The following is a 21810-nucleotide window of genomic DNA, read 5'->3' on the forward strand; positions in this document are numbered from 1 at the left end:
CCTGCGTCACTGGACAAGAGGAGGTCAGACATGATCCATATTGTCTGCAGGGATATTCCCTGCTTGCAATAACTAAACATCAGCAAAAGAGAGTGGGGGTGACTGGCAGCAGGTTACCCACATGCTGCAGAGTCAGCACAAGGTTAACTACACTGTACTTACAGTCCCAGAAATAAAATCTACAGATATATTACAATATCCTTCCTCATAATGGATGGCAAATAGATATAAAACCTATTCCAGCAAGAACTACAGTGAAAGATAAAGAACCAACAAGTGAGATCAGTTCTGATGCCCTTTATTCATGCAAATTGCATCTAAAACAGTATTAAATTTGGCAATGCAAATAGTGGACATCCACTGCCACAATACACTTGTTTTTTTTATCATACTTGTCAGGAGAGACGGATTTTGTAGAGGTGTGTGCCTAGTATCATGAACACAAATTAACTGTAATGCAAGAAAAAGGGTATATTTCTTTGTGTTTTTCCATATGGGCTGACAGCTACACATTTAGCACAGTGTAGAAAGTGTCTTCTCAAAGATGACCCAAATAGTTTACCCTTAAAATCATTTGCTTTCTGACTTCCATATCTCTTGTACCAGGAGTCTCAAGCTATTACTCGGATACTGCCTGACAGTGACTGGTTATACAAAAGAACTGTCCCATCAACAGTTTTAACTATCACAGCCATGCTTTATGCACACCACACTTATCAGTCACATTGGCATAACTTTAACTTAAAATTTTAAATTAGCTTGTAAACTGAGAGAAAGAAAGTACAGTTGTGTACACTTACCATAAATGTAGATGTTAGAGTGTATTCACTGTTGCAGTCATCACATTTGGGCTATCTGCCTGCAGGTAGCCCTCAGCCAGCCTGAATACCAGAGTCTTGGGATTTCTGCATTGGATGCTGTCGCTTCTTCCATGACGACAGATCGTCAGGGGTATAAAACATGCAGCCAACGCCATTACATCAGTTTTTCTTGCCCCAGATGTCAGGTGCCCGCAAAATAGGAAGCAATTACATGGTATGTAATACCCCCACAAAAAACAAATACCAGTGATCTAAGATATGCCAGACAAAAAAGATAGGAAAGAAATCAAGAGAAGTCAGGGGGCTGGAGGGAGGGTAACCAGGACTGCAACAGTGAATACACTGAAACATCTACATTTATGTTAAGTGTACACAACTGTACTACGTTCTTCGTGTTTCACTGTTGCAGTCATCGCATTTGGGTTGATTCCCAAAGCTAAGGAAGGGTGGAGGTAGTTATGAAGCATTAGGGCTGGCAATCAGGCCCTGTAAGACTGCTGTGGCAAATCCAGCTCTGGATTTAGAAAATATAGGCAAGTGGTAGTGCTTGGTGAAAGTGTGTACAGAGCTCCAGGTTGCAGCTTCCAGGATGTCCCTGGTAGGGACTCCCCTGAGAAATGCTGTAGAGGTAGCTGTAATCCTAGTGGAATGAGTTCTGATCCCCTGTGGGGTGGGTTTCCCATGGTGCTTGTAGCAGAAATGGATGCAGTGTGCTATCCATTTAGAAATGGTTTGCTTTGAAATGGCCTTGCCCTCTGCCCCTGCAGCAAAGCTGACTAGCAGCTGGTCAGATTTTCTGAGAGGTTTAGTCCTTTCCAGATAGAGACTAAGCTGCCTGTGCACGTACAGAGAATGCAGGATCCTTTCCCTTTTATTCTGAGGAATAGAGAAAAAGGTTGGCAAATGAATGGACTGACTTAAAGCCACACTAGGCACCACCTTGGGCATAAAGGATGGGTTAGTCCCGAGGGAAACCCTGTCTGCATGAAGATAATGAAGGGTTCCACTGCCATAAGGGCCTGCAATTCAGACACTCTTCTTGCTGAAGTGATGGCTAGAAGTAAAGCAGTTTTCCATGAGAGGAATTTTAACTCTGCTGTGGCCGCAGGTTCAAAGGGCAGAAGTGTGAGCTTTTCTAATAGAAAGTTAAGGTCCCAGGCTAGAGTGGGAGCTCTTTTGGGGGGTCTTAAATTGTTGGCTCCTCTCAGGAACTGTTTTACCAGAGAATGAGAGAAGAGGGGTGGCTCAGTATTATAATGAGCTGAGATGGCAGAGGCATGGATCTTAATTGAAGAGAAGGATAGGCCTTTGTGGAGCATTTCTGCTAAGTAATCTAGTATATGAGGTAAGCTGGGCTCAGTTGTGCCCATTCCTTGAGATTGGCTCCAGGAACAGTACCCTTTTCCATTTTCCCGAATAGGATTTTCTAGTACTAGGCCCTCCTTGCCTCAAGAATGACATCCAGCACCTGCTTACTGAGGTTTGCTGATGTTGAATTGCAGGGATTAGCCAGGCTGCAAGGTTCAGGGTCTGTAGCTGAGGGTGCAGAATCTGGCCCGCCTGCTGGGACAGCAGGGAAGGAGTTTGAGGCAGATGCCATGATTGTAGCACTGTCATACTGAGCAAAAGAGGGTACCAGTGCTGACGTGGCCAGTCAGGCGCAATCAGGATTTTCCTTGGCTTGTCCTGTTTGATTTTTAGGCAAACCTTCGAGAGGAGTGGCAGAGGGGGAAAGACATAGACTGAGAGACTTTCTCAGGTGAAGGACAGGGCATCCACTTTCCAAGCTTGACTGTGGGGAGTTCTGGTGCAATATTTGCTCAACTGATAGTTCTGAGGGGAAGCAAAAAGGTCCACCTCTGGTGTCCCCCACCTGTTCCTCAAAAGCCTGAATATTTTGGGTTCCAGTTTCCACTCATGTGGATCCATGAGATTTCTGCTTAAGTCGTCTGCCAGTGAATTTAGTTTGCCTGGCAGGAATTGAGCTTGTAAGTGCACTTGGGTGCTCAAGGCTGTGTTCCACGGAGCCGTGGCTAGTCTGCAGAGTGGGTAGGAATGGGTTCCCCCTTGCTTGTTTATGTACCACATAACTGTGGTGTTGTCTGTTTTTACCAATAGTTGTCCTGGAAGAATAAGGCCATTGAAGGCTGTCAGAGCATTCTGCACAGCTAACATTTCTTTTTGATTGATATGCAAGTGCATTTGCTTTGGGTTTCATTTGCCCTGAATGCACTGCACTGCCCTGCCATGTGAGCCCCCCCCCCCCATGCATAGTCTAAGTCTGTTGTTAGGGTTTGGGTGGCAGGAGGTAGAATGAAAGTGAGTCCCTTGTTGTGGTTGCAAGCCTCTGCCCACCAAAGGAACTCTGTCCTTAGGTAAGGAATGATAGGAATCATTGTTCCCAGGTCCTCAGAATGTTGACAGCAGAGACTTTTTAAGTACCACTGAAGTTTCCTCATATGCAGCCTTGCATATGGAATTAGTAGAATGCAAGAGGCCATGAACCCTAGGGCTTGCAGTATTTTTCTTGTAGATAGCCGGGTTTGGTGGCCAGTAGATTGAAATAGTTTGTCAAATAAATTTGTTTCTCCTGGAGTGAGGAATGCCATCTGGGAAGTTGTGTTCAAGCTTGCTCCCAGGAATACAATCTGTTGGCTGGGTACCAGTTGTGATTTCTTTTCAGTGATGGTGTACCCCAGTGAAGTGAGAAGTCTCTTTACAAATGCCAGGTGCTGAAGTGGCAATTCCTGACTGTCTGCCTGAATCAGGCAATCGTCCAAGCATGGGTAAATTTGAATTCCTCTCTGCCTGCAATATGCAATGGCTGGAGCTAGGCACTTTGTGAATACCCTGGGCGCAGTAGATAAGCCAAAGGGAAGTGCAGAGAACTGACAGTGCATAGAGCCTGCTCTGAAGCGTAGGTATTTTCTGCAAGATTCCCTTATGGGAATGTGCAGGTAAAGCTTCTTTTAAATCTAGGGTTGCTAGTCAGGAGTCCTTAGCTAGCATAGGAAGCAGCTGTTGGAGAGTTAACATTTTGAATTTTGGAACCACCAAAAAGGTGTTGAGAATAGACAGATCCAGGATAGGACGCCAAGAGTTTTCTTTTCTGGGGCCCAGAAAAGTACAGTTGTGTACACCTACCATAAATGTAGATGTTAGAGTGTCTTCACTGTTGCAGTCATGACTGTAGGGTTCTCCCCTGCTGGCAGGCAGTCCTTGGTCGGCCAGAATCCCAAAGTCTGGGTCCGGCGTCGGCTGTTCAACCATGCTCCCTGATGTCAGAGCGCCAGGAGTATAAAGCTGACAGCCGACGCCATCTTCTCCAGTTTTTCTTGCCCCAGATGTCAGGAGTCCCAAAATGAGAAAGGTCCCATATCCTTTGCAAATACACCTCAGAAGAATGGTGAAAAAAGGAACCACACAAAAGTAAAAAATAAGAGGGGACAGGAGGGAGGGAAACCCAGACTGCAACAGTGAAGACACTCTAACATCTACATTTATGGCAGGTGTACACAACTGTACTATGTTCATCGTGTTTCACTGTTGCAGTCATGACTGTAGGGTAGAATCCCAAAGCTGAAGGAAAGGGAGGTGGTCATAAAGAAGAAGGGGTGGCTAAAAGGCCCTGCAAGACTGCAGAGGCAAAGCCTGCCCTAGACTTAGAGTAGAGAGGTAAATTGTAGTACTTAGAAAAAGTATGCACTGAACTCCAAGCTGCAGCTTCCAAAATGTCTTTGGTAGGAACTCCCCTGAGGAAGGCTGCAGAAGTGGCAGCAGCTCTGGTGGAATGAGTCCGTATACTCCCGGGAATTTGCTTTCCATGGTGTGAATAACAAAATCTGATTCCATGAGCAATCCATTTAGAAATGGTCTGTTTTGAAATGGCTTTACCTTGGGAACTAGAAGCATAAGAAACAAACAATTGTTCTGATTTTCTGATGTTCTTGGTTCTGTCCAGGTAAAAACGTAGTTGTCTGTGTACATCCAAGGAATGTAAGATCCTTTCCCCTTTATTTTGAGGAGTGGGGAAAAAAGTTGGCAAGTGGATAGTTTGATTTAAGGCCACTTTGGAAACCACCTTAGGGATTAGTAGGCACCGTAGGATTAGTCCTCAAAGACACCCTGTCCTCATGAAAAATAATATAAGGTTCCACAGCCATAAGAGCTTGTAACTCTGAAACTCTCCTGGCAGAGGTAAGGGCTAACAGAATAGCTGTCTTCCAAGATAAAAACGATGTCAGAAGAAGCAGAAGGCTCAAAAGGAGGCAAGGTTAGTTTTTCCAAAACATAGTTGAGATCCCAAGCAGGAATGGGAGGAGATCTAGGAGGTCTTAAGTTCTTAGCTCCTCTGAGAAACTGTCTCATGAGCTGGTGGGAAAAGATTGGAGGGTCTGTATTATAATGAGCAGAAATAGCAGAGGCATGTATCTTAATGGAAGAGAAAGAGAGACCCTTATGTAAGAGACCTGTCAAGTAAAGTAAAATTAAAGGAATGTTCGGAAGAAGAGGATCAGAATCCTGAGCCTGCATCCAGGAACAAAGTCTTTTCCATTTTCCTGCATAAGATTTTCTAGTACTAGGACGTCTGGCTTCTAAAATGACATCCATAACCTGCTTGGGTAGGAAAGAAGAAATCAAAGGCCCTGGATTAACCAAGCCGCCAGGGTGAGAGTTCTGACATGAGATTGTAGAACCTGACCCTGATGTTGGGACAGAAGGTTCGGAGACTGAGGTAAAATCCAAGGGGGCTCCAGACATAGGTTTTTTAGAGTTGGGTACTAAAACTGTCAAGGCCAATTTGGGGCCAGCAAGATCATCATCTTGGGCCTGTCCTGTTTTATCTTTAATAATACCCGTGGTAGAAGAGGAAGAGGTGGAAAAGCATATCCCGAGAGGTTCCTCCAACTGAATGATAGGGCATCCACTTTCCAAGCTTCTTTGTGGAAAGTCCTGGTGCAAAAATTCTGTAGTTGATGATTGAGATGGGATGCAAAGAGGTCTATGTGAGGACATCCCCAGACTGCTGTTATCATCCTGAATATTCTGGTGTCCAGCATCCACTCGTGCGGATCCAAAAGGTTTCTGCTCGGACTGTCTGCCAGGAAGTTTTGCTTCCCTGGTAGAAACTGAGCTTGAAGGTCCAGATTGCAAGCTAGAGCTGTGTTCCATAGATCCATGGCTAGTCTGCAAAGGGGGTAGGAATGAGATCCCCCTTGCTTGTTTATGTACCACATAACTGTGGTGTTGTCTGTCCGTATTAGTAGTTGTCCTGGTTGTAGAAGATTCCTGAAGGCCATTAGAGCGTTCTGAACGGCTAACATTTCCTTTAGATTGATATGCAGGTGCTTCTGATCCTTTGTCCAAAGGCCCTGCAGACAGTTTCCCTGAAAATGGGCTCCCCAAGCATAATCCGAGGCATCCGTGGTTAGAATCTGAGTGGCCGGAGGCAGACAGAAGGGTTTCCCTTACATGCCCTGGACCAAAGAAAGTCCTTTTGAAGGGAAGGCAGGACGGAGATCAGTATGTCTAAACTGTGGTAATGCTGAGACCATACACTTTGTAGGTACCACTGTATTTTCCTCATGTGTAGTCTTGCATATGGTACGAGAAGGATGCAGGAGGCCATGTAACCCAAAGCCTGCAGGAATCTCCTTGCAGGTAGCGGAGTTAACGTTGCCAAGGTCTTGAAAGTTGAAGCCAGCTGTAATTGTTTTTCGGATGTCAGAAATGCCATCTGAGTTGTGGTGTTTAGAAGAGCACCCAGAAAAGTTATCTGTTGTGAGGGTGTCAAATTTGACTTTTTTATGTTTACAGAGAATCCCAGGAACTTGAGGAGGTTCTGTACAAATTCTAGATGCTGGAGTAAGACATCCTTGCTGTCTGCTTGAATTAGACAATCGTCCAGATAAGGGTAAATTTGAATTCCCTTGAGTCTGCAGTAAGCTACTACTGGAGCCAGGCATTTGGTAAAGACCCTGGGCGCAGTAGACAATCCAAAGGGCAGCGCAGAGAATTGAAAGTGCCTCGATCCGGCCTTGAACCGGAGGTATTTTCTGCGTTCCTGCCTGATGGGAATGTGTAAATATGCCTGCTTTAAATCCAAAGTCACCATCCATGCATCTTTGGACAGCATTGGAAGTAGCTGCTGCAGAGTAAGCATCTTGAATTTTGGAATCTCTTGAAAGGTTTTCAAGACTGACAGATCCAGAATGGGTCTCCATGAGTTTTGCTTCCTGGGGACTAGAAAAAGTCTTGAGTAAAAACCCTGTCCCATCTCTGAAAGTGGAACCGGTTCTATGGCTTTCATGGCCGAAAGAGCTTCCACCTGGTTTAAGGCCTCTGTCCATTGATGTTTTGGAAGGTCTGGCCATCCGCTTGGCCTTGGCAGGGTATGAAAATGGAATTTGTAACCTCTTAAAACCACATCCAGAACCCACTTGTCTTGGGTTATATGAGTCCAATTTTGATAAATAAAGAGAGTTTTCCTCCGAGAGGGGCTTCCAGGCAAGAAGTTCCTGCAGCCCAACAGAGGGAGTCATTGAGTTTGTTTCCTATGAGTTTGTGACCTGTCCTCTCCTCCCCTAGGGGTGGAAGCAGTCCACTGTCTTGGTCTATAAGAAGCTTGTGTTTGAGGCCTTCCTCTGGAGCGTCTATATCTACCCCTCTGAGGCCTGTCTGAAGTGGGAAAGGACCAATTTTTTGAAGGCCAATTCCTGCTAAATCATGGTGGCTGTACTTGTAAGAAATCTTTAACTGTTTGCATGGATTTCGCCTTATCCTCCATCTTTTTAATCACCTCTTCAGCTTTTGATCCAAACAAAACATTATGCTGAACAGGAGCATCCAATAATTTAGCTTTTACTTGTTCTGGCAAATTTTGTTCCTTTAACCATGCATGCCTTCTAATGACTGTGCCGGAGGCAGCAGCCCTACAAGAAGCCTCCAATGCATCAAATCCACAGTGTAAACCATGCTTCCCAACTTGTTCAGTGGCATGCAATAAGTCATGTAATTCCTTATCATCTGCACAGGCAGAAATGGAAGTAAGCTTTTGTTTTAAAACAGACAAGAGGAATTGCTGGTATTTCAGCATATGAAACTGACAGTTTAAAGCCCTAATGGACAAAGTAGCAGAAGTGTACACTTTTTTGCCTCATCTTTCCAAAGATCTAGAATCCTTTTCAGTGGGAATGGGATTTTTGGCAGAAGCGGCCTTAACTCCCTTAGGACCCTGAGAAATGGTTTCAGGGTCAGCAGAAGGGTTCTTGTATAAAAACTGGTGGGAATCAGGAACCCTGTAATATCTATCAGGCTTAACAGGAGCAGGAGGAAGAGAGTCAGGGGTTAAGTTAGCCTCCGAAAAAGCATCATCCACAATATCCAAAACAGGAGGAATAGCCAGGGGTCTATGTTGGGGGAGAAGAAGAAAATCCATTAATCTTTTCTTAGATTCCGAATACCCCTGTCCTTCCCAGTGGAAATGTTCCCTCATTTCATGTAAAGTTTCCCCAAAAGAAAAATCCTCAGGGGAAGAAGCTTAAGGAATGGATTCCTCAGCATCAGAATCCTCATAAGGAGGGAAAGAATATGCCTGGTCAGAAGAAGAAACTGAAAAAACAGAAGCCTGATCAGAGGAATGATAATAAACATCCTGCCTTGGCTTTTTATCTGGAGGGGGATGAGAACCCCTAATCATAGTAAGTAAATCCTCCGCCATCTTGAGTAACTGTTTCTGTGACTTGGGAGCCATTTCAGAAGAGGCCTGTGTTGCAGTCTTTGATTTAGAAGGAGTCTTTGCCTTTATTAGAAGCTGAGTAGGCCTGAAAACCCCTTCGGAAGCCAGTACCTGCACAGCGGCTCCGGACCCATCCGAAGGAGCATTGTCCGAAGGTCCTGCAATAGAAATATTTAAAGGCCTGGTTGGCTCCTCATGAGAGTCCATTTCGGCCATCGGTTCTGAAATGGCCGATGACAGGGGCTGCAAAAGCGTCTCACTGACGATGGCCGAACCTGAAGCTGGCTCCGCTTGTGCGCTATCATCAGATTTGGACCTCAGAGGCCTGTCTTTATCCTTGCAACGTTTGTGAACTCCGGTAGCCGGAACCGTATCCGATGACATTTTGTAGTTAAAGCGCCTACCGAAGTAATGAAAAGCAAAATCGTACCTTCGCTTAATTGTACGTTGATTGAATCTAGCACAAAACCGACAACTAGCTACATCGTGGTCAGGGCCTAAGCAAGGAATACAGTAAGAATGAAAATCCTTATGAGGTATTTGCTTCCCACATGAAATACAATTATTAACTTTTTCTGACATCGGACTGGAGCAAGAAAAAAGTTTCCCCAACGGGGTACTTAGCTTTGAGTGGAGAAGAAAGTCTTCGGACTGAAGTTTATCAGAAAAAATAGTCAGGAGTCAGCCGACCGGCACTTGCGAACTGCTATCACCGCACGGCAAGAAAGACTGGAGAAGATGGCGTCGGCTGTCAGCTTTATACTCCTGGCGCTCTGACGTCAGGGAGCATGGTTGAACAGCCGACGCCGGACCCAGACTTTGGGATTCTGTCCGACCGAGGACTGCCTGCTGGCAGGGGAGAACCCTACAGTCATGACTGCAACAGTGAAACACGATGAACATCAGTCTGGAGTAAAAACCTTATCCCCTTTGTTCTGCTGGGACAGGTTGAATAGCCTTGATACTGAGAAGAGAAAGCACTTGCATTTGGGCCTCTGCCCACTGGTTTGGTGGTAGGTCTGGCCATCCGTTTATGGATGGGAGTGGAATTGGAATCTGTATCCCTGAGAAATAATGTTTAAGACCCATTTGTCTTGGGTAATGTACTGCCAATTTTTGGCATGCAGTGCAAGTTTTCCTCCTAAAGGTGCAAGTACTTGGGCAAGGTTTGGAAGAGTTAAGGAATAGTCATTGTGCAATTTTACCAAAGGATGGAGGTTTACTACTCCCATTTTGGACATGGGAGCACTCCACTGCTTAGATCTGTGCATAGCCTGAGACTGAAGTCTTGGTGGTCTGCTGCCCCTGGGTTTGGACTGAGAAGGCCTGGAAGGGACTGGAAAAGACCAGTTTTTTGAAGGGCAATGCCTACTGAATCTAGGTGACTGTACTTGTAAGAAATCCTTAACAGTTTGCATAGATTTAGCTTCCTCCTCCATTCTTTTGAGGACGACTTCTGCTTTATTACCAAATAGACACTCTTGATTTAATGGTGCATCCGGTAATTTTGCTTTGACATGATCTGGCAAGTTTTATTCCTTAAGCCAAACGTGTCTTCTAAGAACAGACCCAGTGACAGCAGCCCTGCAAGATGCTTCTAAAGCATCAAACCCACATTGCAAAGTATGTTTACCAACTTGGTTAGCAGAATACATTAACTCTTGTAAATCTTTGTGTTCTGCACAATCAGGAATCAACATTTTTTGTTTAATTAGCTTCATAACATCCTGCTGATACTTTAACATATGAAACTGGCAATTTAAAGCCCTAATGGCAAGCGTAGAAGAGGTGTATACCTTTTTCCCCATCTATCTAATGCCCTAGAATCCCTGTCCGAAGGGGTAGGATTTTTGGCAGTTGTAGCCTTAATGCCTTTAGGTCCCTGGGAAATGGTCTCTGGATCCGCAGTAGGATTCCTAAAAAGGAATTTGTGGGAGTCAGGCACTCTATAGTACCTGTCAGTTTTCCTGGGAGCTGGAGGCAAGGTATCAGGGGTAAGGCTGGATTCCAGGAAGACATCATCTACAATTTCCAGAACAGGAGGGATAGCTAGAGGCCTGTGCCAAGGCAAGCTTAAAAATTCCCTGAGTCTCTTTTTGGACTGGGAGTAGTCCTGGCTCTCCCAGTGGAAATGTTCTCTAAGGGTGTGCAGGGTTTCACCAAAGGAAAAATCCTCTGGAGGGGAAGCAGAGGGAATGGAATCCTCTGCATCAGAATCCTCACAGGTAGATAAAGGTATATCTTGGAAATCAGAAGGATCAGAGTAATCAGATTCTTTATCAGAAGAATCAGAAGGAAAAGCAGTTCTGGGTCTTTTTGAGGGGAAAGGGCTGACTTCCCCTAATTAAAGTAATGAGGTCCTTAGCCATTTTTATCATTTGTTTTAGTGGCATGTGGGCCTTAGAATGCACTTTGGTCATCTGTTTCATAGGTGTAGTGCGAACCTTTGGCCTGAGAAATTTGGTATTTTTGGTTTGAAAGGAAGTCGGTTTAATAAGAAGATTGGAAGGCCTGAAAACACCTTCAGAAGCCGGTGCCTGCACAGTGGCTCAGGACCCATCCAAGGTAGAGACATCCACAAGTTCCATAGTCGAAGAAGCATCTCGCGGCATACCGGACTCTGAATGGGTCTCAGTAAAGAGGCCTGTGAATCTGGAGAAGCGGGTACCAGGGGCTGCGAAAGCACCTCACTGAGTACCGACGACTGGCGACTAGCTTAACAGTAGTATAGTCGACAGCCTTGGACCTACATAGTCTGTCTGTGTCTTTATCCTTTAATTTTTTCAGAAGATTGGTAGTCGGATGACTTACCAAAGACATTTCAGAGTATTGAGATCGAGAGAGAAAAAATTTAGCTACAAAAATAGCCCGACGACGAATAGTTCGGGCATTGAATGAGGCACAAAACAGACCGCGATGGACATCGTGGTCTGGGCCTAAACAGGTGATGCAGAATGAAAATCTCTGTGAGGTATTTGCTTTCCATAGGCAAGACAATTATTAATTTTTTCTGACATCGGTTAGAGCAAGAAAAAAGGATCCCCAATGGGGTGCTTATCTTTTAGAAGACTTCAGGTCAGAAACTCGAAAAACAAAAATTTCAGGAGTCGGCTGACCGGCACTTGCAAACTGCTTCTGCTTCGGGCACTGCACGGCAAGAAAGACTGATGTAATGGTGTCGGCTGCATGTTTTATACACCTGACAACCTGACGTCATGGAAGAAGCGACAGCATCCGATGCAGAAATCCCAGGACTCTGGTATTCAGGCCGGCTGAGGGCTACCTACAGACAGACAACCTAAATGTGATGACTGCAACAGCGAAACATGAAGAACATCTATTTCTTCTTGGAAACTTTTCAAACATGAGCAGAGCTGAAAGGCAAATGTAAACACAACGTGTGTGTGGACAATTTATGTGTAGCCAACCAAGCAGCATGTAACAGGGAGGAACGAAGAGTACCTAAAGAAAAATAAAGGAAATGGGGAGAACATGCAAAACTCCACGTTAGGAGCGACTGGGGTTATTACTGAGCTCCCAACCCTGGATTTGTTTGGAAGAGATCTCACCACTAAGCCACATTTTTGCTTATTGGGGTATATAAAATGATGAAGTGGAGAAATGGAAGTGATATTTTTTTTATCCTACCTAGTAGTTAATGAGAAGACTGCAGCCAAAAAAGGCCAGCCAGTGCGCTAATGACAATTCTAGACACAGACGGAATTACACTACAAATCCCATCACCCCAATTGCACAGTAGGTAACAGATGACAACGTTCCACCCTGGTCAGCATGACCATAACCACCTGCCTTCCACATCCAAGTAATCTTATGTGCTGCCCAAACTATATTTGACTGCTACACTTGTCCTTACTGTTCTTCACTACATAGCAGTCTGATCCCCAAAAGACAGATGTCTCTATATTTATTTATTTACTTATTTGCATTTGTTTACCAGGATGGTCCAGCTGGGACAGAAGTGCCCATTTTCAGTGGAGTCCTGAGCTCCTCATATAAGACATTTCACATACAATACAGAATTTACATTAATAAACATTTGGTTACAGAAGTTAAATTAATAAAGACATTTGGAACATAGTATTGGGAGCTTACACAATTGATGAAAAAATTGAAACAGTACCATAAGTAATCATTCTCAAATCAAAGATACTACACAAGCAATACTGAGAATATACATGAGAACATTCAATAGGAGTAGTTTTCAGCTAGCAAAATTTATATAACAAACTTTATGCAGTGGGTGCAAAGCAGATACAGGAATTAATTAGAGACTAGGTACTTTTCACATGTTTAGGAGGTGTAATAGCTAAGCAATAGGCTATATGAATCCAGTTGAAGGAATCAGCAAAGTCAGTGGATACTATTGCAGATATAAGTGGTGGTATGATACTAAGGTAAGCTGTGAGAGTACCTGAATGTCTCACCTGGTTCAATGGTAGGTCTATAAGGGTTAGGAAAAGAAGGAAGTAGAGAGGAGGGATCAATGGTAGGACAATGAGGGTTAGTAGTGTGGGGGGTGAGAAGAGTTGTGATGGGAGGTTATATGAGATGTGGTGTTGGCAAACGTGCACAGCCAAGATGAGGAGAGGTGTTGTTTCAGAGATGTCTTGAAGAGGGTTACTGAGCGGGTGGATCTAAGTGTTGGGGGGAGGGAGTTCCAAAGTTTTGCGATGGTAAAGGAGTAAAGCATCTGGCCAGCCTAAAGTTTGGGTTTTTCTACATTTACGAGCAGTTGGTTGTTGGATCGGAATGGTCTGTTAGGATGGTATAAAGTAGTAAGTATAGAAGATAGAGCAGGGCACATGGATGGATTATGAATGAGTTTGTGAGCTGTAGTAAGTTAGATAAAGGTGAGATAGATGGGGAGTCCAGCCATTTTAGGTTGTGTAAAGATAAGCAGTAGTGGGATGAGTAGGAGACATTAGTTACAAACTTAGCAAATTTGTTGTAGCACGAGTCTAGTTTGGACTTTACAGAGGACTGAATGTTGGTGAGGAGGGGGGCATGGTATAAAAGAGAGGGTAATTGAAGAGAAAAGGCAAAGGAAAGTCAGGCTGATACACTAAGTAGATGTTTGTGTCGGTAGAGTGCACCAAGCCTTTAATGTGTCTTTTTGACATTGGACTGGACGTGCAGGTCGAATGTGAGGTTTTCGTCTATGATGACACCTAGGAGTTTTGTGCTAGGTACAATGTCGATGGTGAAACCATTTAGGTATTGAATGGTGAGGTTCACTTTTTGTAGGGGGGGGGTGGACTTTTGGGGGGCAAAGATTACTACATTAAAAACAACCTGCTATACCTACAAGGGTGGGTGCTCAGCCCAGTCAGTGAAAAAAGGCTTCATTTCATTCTTTAAGTAAGGAGTAGAAATGGTATAAAACTGTACAAATAAAACATCAAAATTATGCAACTGTGATGGTCCTACTGAATTTCATTTAGCTGCACTCACTAAAAAAGGGTAAAGTTCTGAGGTGTCTCATTACACATTACTTCAATCCCTTTCAGAACCATGATCACCACACTCAAGCAATCAGCATGTCTTGTGACTTGACACTTGTGGCAGATGCCTCATCAAATCATGCTAAGGAGAGCAGTGGAGTTCCTCCCAGGGATATGTACTGGTCCCTCTTCTGTTTGGCATCTTGTTCTCTGATCTCAAAAATGATGATCAGGATATCTGAAATACATTTGCCAACAACTGTAAACTGGGTGTAACTGTCAGAATCCCCTTGGATATCTGTACTCAGCAGAAACAGCTTACCACAGTTAATACCTGGTTTATGGAGAATGGACTTAAACTGAATGCAAAAAAAGTATAGGATCATCTCCTTTGAAAAACAAAAATGAACTACACCATACAATATCCAGAACAATGCTTAAAAACTATAGTAGTCAAGGAACTGGGCACTTTTGATGATAGTTTTGCTACTTTGATAATCACTTGTAAACTGTAGTCAGGAAATCCTTCTACTTAGTGCAACTAGTAACCAAACTTATTGTATCTAGACATAAAAAATGTCATTATTCTCCTCTACTTAGCATCGATCAGACCATTATAGAGTTCAATGCTCCCTCAACATATCAACAAACCAGAAAAGCCTCAGAAGATACCAACTAAAAAAGATCTCTGGTTTTAAGGATGTGGGTTACCAGAAAGACTGGAAGTCCTCTCCTTGTGCTCTGTATCATATAAAGTCCTGCTTACCATGCCATTAGACAACCATTGGGCCTTGACTTCCCATATCTCAGGAAGCCCAGCATCTCAGCTAACACTACAACCAGACATATGAACCTTCATCAACAGATAAAAAGAATGTGAGGGAGAGAGAAAATTGTCACTCACCTTCCCCCTCTCTGGAACAGATGTCCACTGTAGGCTAAGCAATGTGATTCAATATCTTCCTTCAAACGTAATCTGGACGACTGGATAGGTGCTCTTAATTTTACTCCTGGGACTGATCTTTCTCATCTTAAGAAATGAGACAAAGCCAGAGGGTGGGAATTGGCAAGGTGCATACAGCCACTAACAAAAATAGCACTGAAGCCCTTATGAATTATAGAACACTAACATGAGGTCCTCCAGATACTAGATATCATCTGAACTAAACATAATTATTTAGCTGTGTGCATCATTGTTTAATAAGAATGGCCAACTCCTACAGATCTCTCATAACCTAGTTACATAAATGGCACTTTTACAACTTTTGATCACACCAGTTCCATCAACATTAGTGCCTTCTCAGGACACAACTAGGCTGCGTACTTTTGATCCATTCACTGTACTTTTACACCACCTCATGTGTTCCCTTCCGTTTCTAAACCCTGGCATAAGTTATCTCACTATTTCTGGTCAATTCTCTGCTTGTTCCCTGTTCCATAACATGCAGGAAACAACACACCTTATTTTTGAACCTAACTAGTATGTATGCATGTTGTACTTGCACTATAACTTTGATTAATAATCCTCCCCCCACACACACACACACACACACACACACACTGCTTTCACTAATGTCTACTTGTAAGCAAACTGTGAAACACGGCACTAGCAAACATTAGTAAGTTCATAATTTGTGGTATTCATTTCTAAATGGTTAATTTTAACTGAACCTCTACTGGTGACGAACATAAAAAAAAATCCAAATTCTGCATTCCACACAGTAACAGTAAGTGAAGTGTGCAGGATGTTTGCCTTATTTAACATGCAGCACCATGAAAGCTATGCATTATATTGGTATACTGAGACATAAGCCACTGCAGCATCTCATCTCTGCCCAGAACAACACTAAAGATGACCTGCTTTAAGATCCAGCCCCTGTTTGATCTTTATGTTTCCTACCCTTCCAGACCTGATGTACAGTTTTTCCAGTTATTACCATCCCATTTAAACATCAGTACCACAGGCATGAATTAGTACTGTCTAAAGTACAAGTATCGCCAACCCGTTCCAGTTCATAAATCCCACTTGTAGTCCGAAACACTTCAAGGAATCAACTTCATAAGCACAATGTCTGAACTGTGTACTTCACTCAGTTCGTCCATAACCCTGCAAAAATCAGCTCCTACTAAAGGCATCAACCCATTACCTGAGCTGGCAACTAACATACACCCCTCAACTTCTAAGGAAACAGCACCATCCCAGGATGCTCTATCCTTTCTCAACCTGTTGATCATAAAATATTTAGGGTGTTAGCCATTTTACATGCCAGATGAGGCTTGATTTACAGTCTGCTGTACTGCCCAGTGAAGTAGCCTTATCCTACTGAATAGCAAGATTTTGGGTTGTATACATATGCGGACACTGGTGTGTGGAGCAAATCAGTTTCTAATGACCTCCATTAGCAGTCTCTGGTGCACTACTCAACAGTGTACATTACCTAGTTTGGCAGTTTATAGGCAACTTCTTTGCAGAACACTGCAGAAAAAGCTTAGGTATCTGCAGCCATTTAACTGCATTTACCTATGTATTACAATGGATAAGAGTCTGTTCAAGGTGAAGAGGGATCGCTTTACCCTGCTCAACTGCTGATCCAGCTAAGGGGTGCAGTGAAGTGTGATTGTATGAGAGGCTACATCAGTGTATACATCCATTTGTGTGCACGGGGGGGGGGGTACAGAGACCGTCTATGACTGGGTTCTGTGTGTGTGTGTGTGTGCACACGTGCATGTGTGCAGGGGATATATGGACATTGTACGACTGGGTTCTGTGTGTGTGTGCGCACACAGAGGATACAGTGACAGTGCATGACTGGGTTCTGTGAGCGTACTTGGTGTGTGTGGGTGAGTGTGTGTGCACGCGCTCACGTGCAGGGGATATAGGGACAGTGTAAGACTGGGTTCTGTGAGCGTACTTACTTTGTGTGTGTGTAGGGTACAGGGACAGTGTACGACTGGATTCTGTGAGTGTACTTTGTGTGTGTGGAGGGGTAGAGGGTCAGTGCACAACTGGGTTCTTTGTGTGTGTGTGTGTGTGTGTGTGTGTGTGTGTGTGTGGAGGGAGTATAGGGACAGTGTATGACTGGGTACTGACAGTGAATGTGTGGGGTTGTGTGTGTACACATCTGGAGGGGGTATAGGGATTGTATAACTGGGTTCTGTGAGTGTACTTTGTGTGTGTGTGTATGCACACACCCATGTGCATGTGTGTACACACGGCCATACACGTGTGTGGAGGGGGTACAGGGACACTGTACGACTGGGTTCTGTGAGTGTACTCACTGTGTGTGAGATGGACGACTACCACTTGATGTGATGTGGCTGCTATGGATGAGAAACTGTGAATGCAGAATATGTAGGCACTGGATGTATTTACACTTGTCTGTACAAATGTTATGGGTTATTTCTGTGTGGGGGGGGGGGTTGAAATCTGCCAGGAAGTATGATCATGTGTTTGTGTGTGGACTCTGCTAATAATACACAGGATTTAATCACCGAATAGGTATGATCTGTTTTGGCTCTGATCTAATTAGTCTTCCCTGTCCAGTTTCAGCTACGGCTAGTATAGTATTGTGTGTTGTGTGTGTGAGAGAGAGACTGTATATGGATTACTAGGCACTCCTAGTGTAGATTGGTAGGGCACTCACGTGAGAATTTTTTCAATCTGATCAGTTGACTGATTCTTAGACATACAATTTCCCTCAATTTTTTGTAGTGCTATTGCAAATATGTGAATCACATAACAATGGAGCAGCACACCTTGTCTTGCCAGTGCATAGCGCAAGGTACACTGCTACTATGTTTTTAATTAGAATGTCCACTCTCAGTCTGTTCCAGAATCTGGTGTCTTTTGGCACAACATCCAATATGGTGGCTGCAGCTCAGTGTTCAGTACCAGTAGATCGTCTGTTGGGAAGATTTATCCATTCATTCACTATGTGCTTTAAAACACCTCAAGACCATGTCCTATACAAGGTACATTTTACAGGCTGCATTTTAATAAGTACAGGTGCAATGTTATCACAGTCAAGATAAGGAAGACCATTTCTGTGACTAACTACATGTTCGGTCAAAACAGCCAACTGAAACCCAGTGTGTGGTTCTGGAAACTCTTTCTCCAAGAGCAGGATGCAGCATCTAGGTGATGGGAATGACAATGGTCAGGGTCCACAAATTATGCAATATGGAGTGAAGTTAAAAAAAAAGGGCAAACAAGTACCCTAATAGTACAAAAAAAGTGCCGGATTTATATAACAACCTTCCAGATATGATTTGGGTTTTAGAAAATGTCAAAGAATTCAGAATGCCTCAGATACAAGGCAATTCACCTGACAGGGGATTGTGTCACAGTAACAAAAATGGGTGGATTATCCAAAAAGAAGAAAAATGGGTAAAGTGAATGGACCAAGTAGCCCTTATCCACAGTCATTTTTTTCTTTAATTTCAATTTAAAATAGATGAAGGGACAGAAGGATGTAGGCTGATGATTTATCTGACCTTGGAAAATGCACTGCAGGGGAAAATACAATTCATGCAAATGAAGAGGGGAAAAAATGAAGCAGCCACAAATACCATTTAAAAGGAGCACTTACCAGGAAAACAAAGTCAAACTCTTAAAATGGGCAAGGTTTTATCAAATATACATACATTATATTACATACATTGCATACTTTGCAATACAAGATTATGTTCAACAAGATGTGCAAGTTGCATCCAGCGCAAATCAAAATTCATACCTGAGAGTACAGTGCAAATTAGGTGATCAAATGTCAACATTCATTTTTTGGTAAAAAACCTCTGGTGCTGCAGGGTGAAAATGTTTGGTACATTAAGGCTTTCTAGAACTGTTGGGGTGAATTATACAAGCTGCATAATCATACAGAGTCACCAGCTTAAAAAAAAAAAAATAAGTAAAAAAATCAGACCACCAACATATGCCCACAAAACTAATGTTAAAGAAGAAACTACAAAACTGATGCATCAAATGCCACACAAAAAATTATGTGGAAAGCATCATCATGAAAGTGCTTAAAGATGTATCAACACAATTATGACACAACAGTCACAACTACAAAATCAATGTAACAAATGCAACCAGCACAGGAAAGCATCACTTTGAAAAAAAGATGTAATGTCATTATGAAACTGGTACAAGTCTGTCCCTCATTCAGCTGCATACACAGACGATGCAGCTGTATTCCAGCTGCTCCATGGGAAGTATACCCAAAACAAACACCATGGTATTCACTTAAGATGAGCATCATCCCTATATTCTCTTCTGGCGTGCTTAAGGCATCCGTGATTAGAGTGGTGCACTAGAATAAAAATTAAATCCTGAAGTGTGGTCACGTAGATAGTGCAGTGATGTACATGCAGAAGTGTGTACAGATGCAAAAGATAAACCTCTTCATCTGCATGCTCTTCTTACCTGCTCAAATGAGTACTCCAAAAGCTCAGTGGTGTCATGGACAGGGACGATGAATTTACACACTATTACACACACAATGCCACATAGCATTTCTCTATCTACTGGCTATGAATTAAACTCAGCTAGTAAAACAGCATTTTACCCAAGAAACAGCATGAACACAAGTGATTGTCGAGTGATTTATGCACTTCCAGCTGATGAACTTGCTAGACCAGAGGGCAGCAGTCCTGCAAATTCAAAACATTTAAGTGACATACAGCACATATGCCTCTGATGGGCAAGATTTGTGAGCTAAGCACTTGGCCTCTGTCAATGTGACACTCCAACTATATGTGCAACTGCAGTTTGCAGTGTGCAACAAATCTGATAGCTCCAACTGTAAAGAGATTTCACTTTAATATAAGCACTGAAGAGAGACAACACACATTTAATTTACTGTGCAACAAAGTGCACATCAGGACCCATGTTATTTTGTGCTGAAAGATCTGAAAAGTATACTGGCATACAAACTTTGAAAGAACAGTGCAAACAAAGACCTATTTTCTTAATCTATCTGAAATATTTGCAACTGCGGTCTCATTTAGCCTTTCCGTGCTGGTCAGCACTGAGGTTTCCATTAACACATGTATCTGCTTGTTTAATGGTGGTCTATAACACAGCAAGTGTACACTTCATGGCCAAGGCACATTTTTGTTTTGAAACAGTCTCCAAATTGAATGCAGTCACTACACATTCATGCCTAGACAGGGAAAATGGGGTCAGTTCTTCCCTACCGCAGCAACACAGGCAAAGCTTGGGAACCTACCCCAGCCTTTAGCAGGGGACCGGTAACTAAACAATGTGACTGTCATCAACCTTCCTCCTACAACCACAGAGAAGTAGAAGTTGTTACATCTTTATCTGCTCCCTACTCGTACATCTCTGCCACTGCCCTACCCGTACATCTTAGCTGTTCCCAGGTTTGCAGACGTTCCTGATTTTCATTCATATTTTTGCCTCTTCTCCATTAAAACTTTTGATTTTCTGGTAAATTGCCGAGAACTGCAGTCAGTCAACAATGCCAGTCATTAGTGTCTTATACTTTTTTATTGTTTACAAAGTACATGTTGAAACAAAACCTGCTTTTCTATTATTTTTAAGTGACTATGTATTCTATATACATCTCCATATATAACTCTCAACTGTGCAATAATCCTGAAATTACAGCTAGTGGTATGTGGTTCTGTGAATCACACACATCCTGTTAGTGGTTGGTCTCCACACAAATTCACTTACAAAATTTTCCAAATCCCAACCATTTTTATGACAATTTGAGAAGATTTAAATGTCCTGTTTCAATGAACTGTTTAACAGAACAATAGTTATGCATATGTGGGTGGATACCAGTGGATCTCAAATGAATGATGGAGTGATGGTGAAGAATTTACTAAGACCTTACTAACCATAACAAGACAAAATGGAATGTATTTAATGCATGTGGCTAAACACCAGTAGCAGTAAATGGAGTTCTGTCACTCTGATGCTTTTCCAGGAACCAGCCAACAGATGTACAACTCTGTCTTTGCCAAGGCACTGGCAAAAGATTCAAAGAGCAACAACAGAATAACAATAAAAAGCTATGGTGACTACAGATTGAGGAAGGAGTGATAAGCAGACTTTTACTGTGACACTGTGAGGTAATGCCAGCTATGTCAGGAGAGGTAGGGCAGTGGATATGTAACATATGCCAGCAAAGCTAGCTAAAATTTTGTAAAGAATTACATGTTATTTATATATCAAACTGATTTGTAATGTTGCTTGGGTTAAAAATGTAAAAGCAGTGGGTCCTGACTGTACTGTAACTGAATTAAATGTATATATTTTAACAGAGAATACTGGAAGAGAAGAGGTTAATCACAGTCTAGCTGCAGCTAACTTTGAAAAATGTTCTGAAATTAAATTACTGGGCCTAGGCCATAAAGATTGCATTTTACAGTTCTCAATGCAGCTAGAGACAAAAAGTCTGTTCTATGAAGCTTCCTGCAATGTCACTGGGGTGAACTAATTGCTACTCTGGAAGTGTAGAGAAGTGAAATTGTTTTATGACTTCCAGAAGGTGCAACAGAGCTGAGCAAAGCTTTACATGTGTTTATTGACACATATGTGATAAATCCTGGCAGTTTCTAGCAATGGGGGGGGGGGTTACATGGGATCTAGAAGTCAAATGACCACATGTATGCAATGTAAATCTGTAATCCATCACTAAAAATAATGCTTAATACTTGCTGAGAGTGAAGTCTCAGAGCACTCTGTTTTTGTAACCTGACAAAGAAGGATCTCTCACCTACTTCATCTTACCTTGCTCTAGTAAGTAACCAGGAATTA

At 42.9% G+C, this 21810-nt stretch overlaps 1 protein-coding gene across 7 annotated transcripts in view; it reads right to left on the reverse strand.

Moving 5' to 3' along the window:
• LOC122806463 (plasma membrane calcium-transporting ATPase 1-like) overlaps positions 1–21810 on the reverse strand; it is a 1798374-nt gene that overhangs the window by 1549232 nt on the left and 227332 nt on the right. Inside the window, exon 2 of one of the 7 annotated variants that reach the window (XM_044076925.1) lies at positions 14926–15051. The exons of the other annotated variants lie outside the window; for them this stretch is intronic. The gene's annotated coding sequence lies outside the window, so the exon portion shown is untranslated. The remainder of the gene's footprint in view (positions 1–14925; positions 15052–21810) is intronic. 7 annotated transcript variants of the gene reach the window in all.

The sequence above is a fragment of the Protopterus annectens genome, chromosome 7.part0 (assembly GCF_019279795.1).
Source record: "Protopterus annectens isolate FY-2018-M chromosome 7.part0, PAN1.0, whole genome shotgun sequence".
NCBI lineage: Eukaryota > Metazoa > Chordata > Ceratodontiformes > Protopteridae > Protopterus > Protopterus annectens.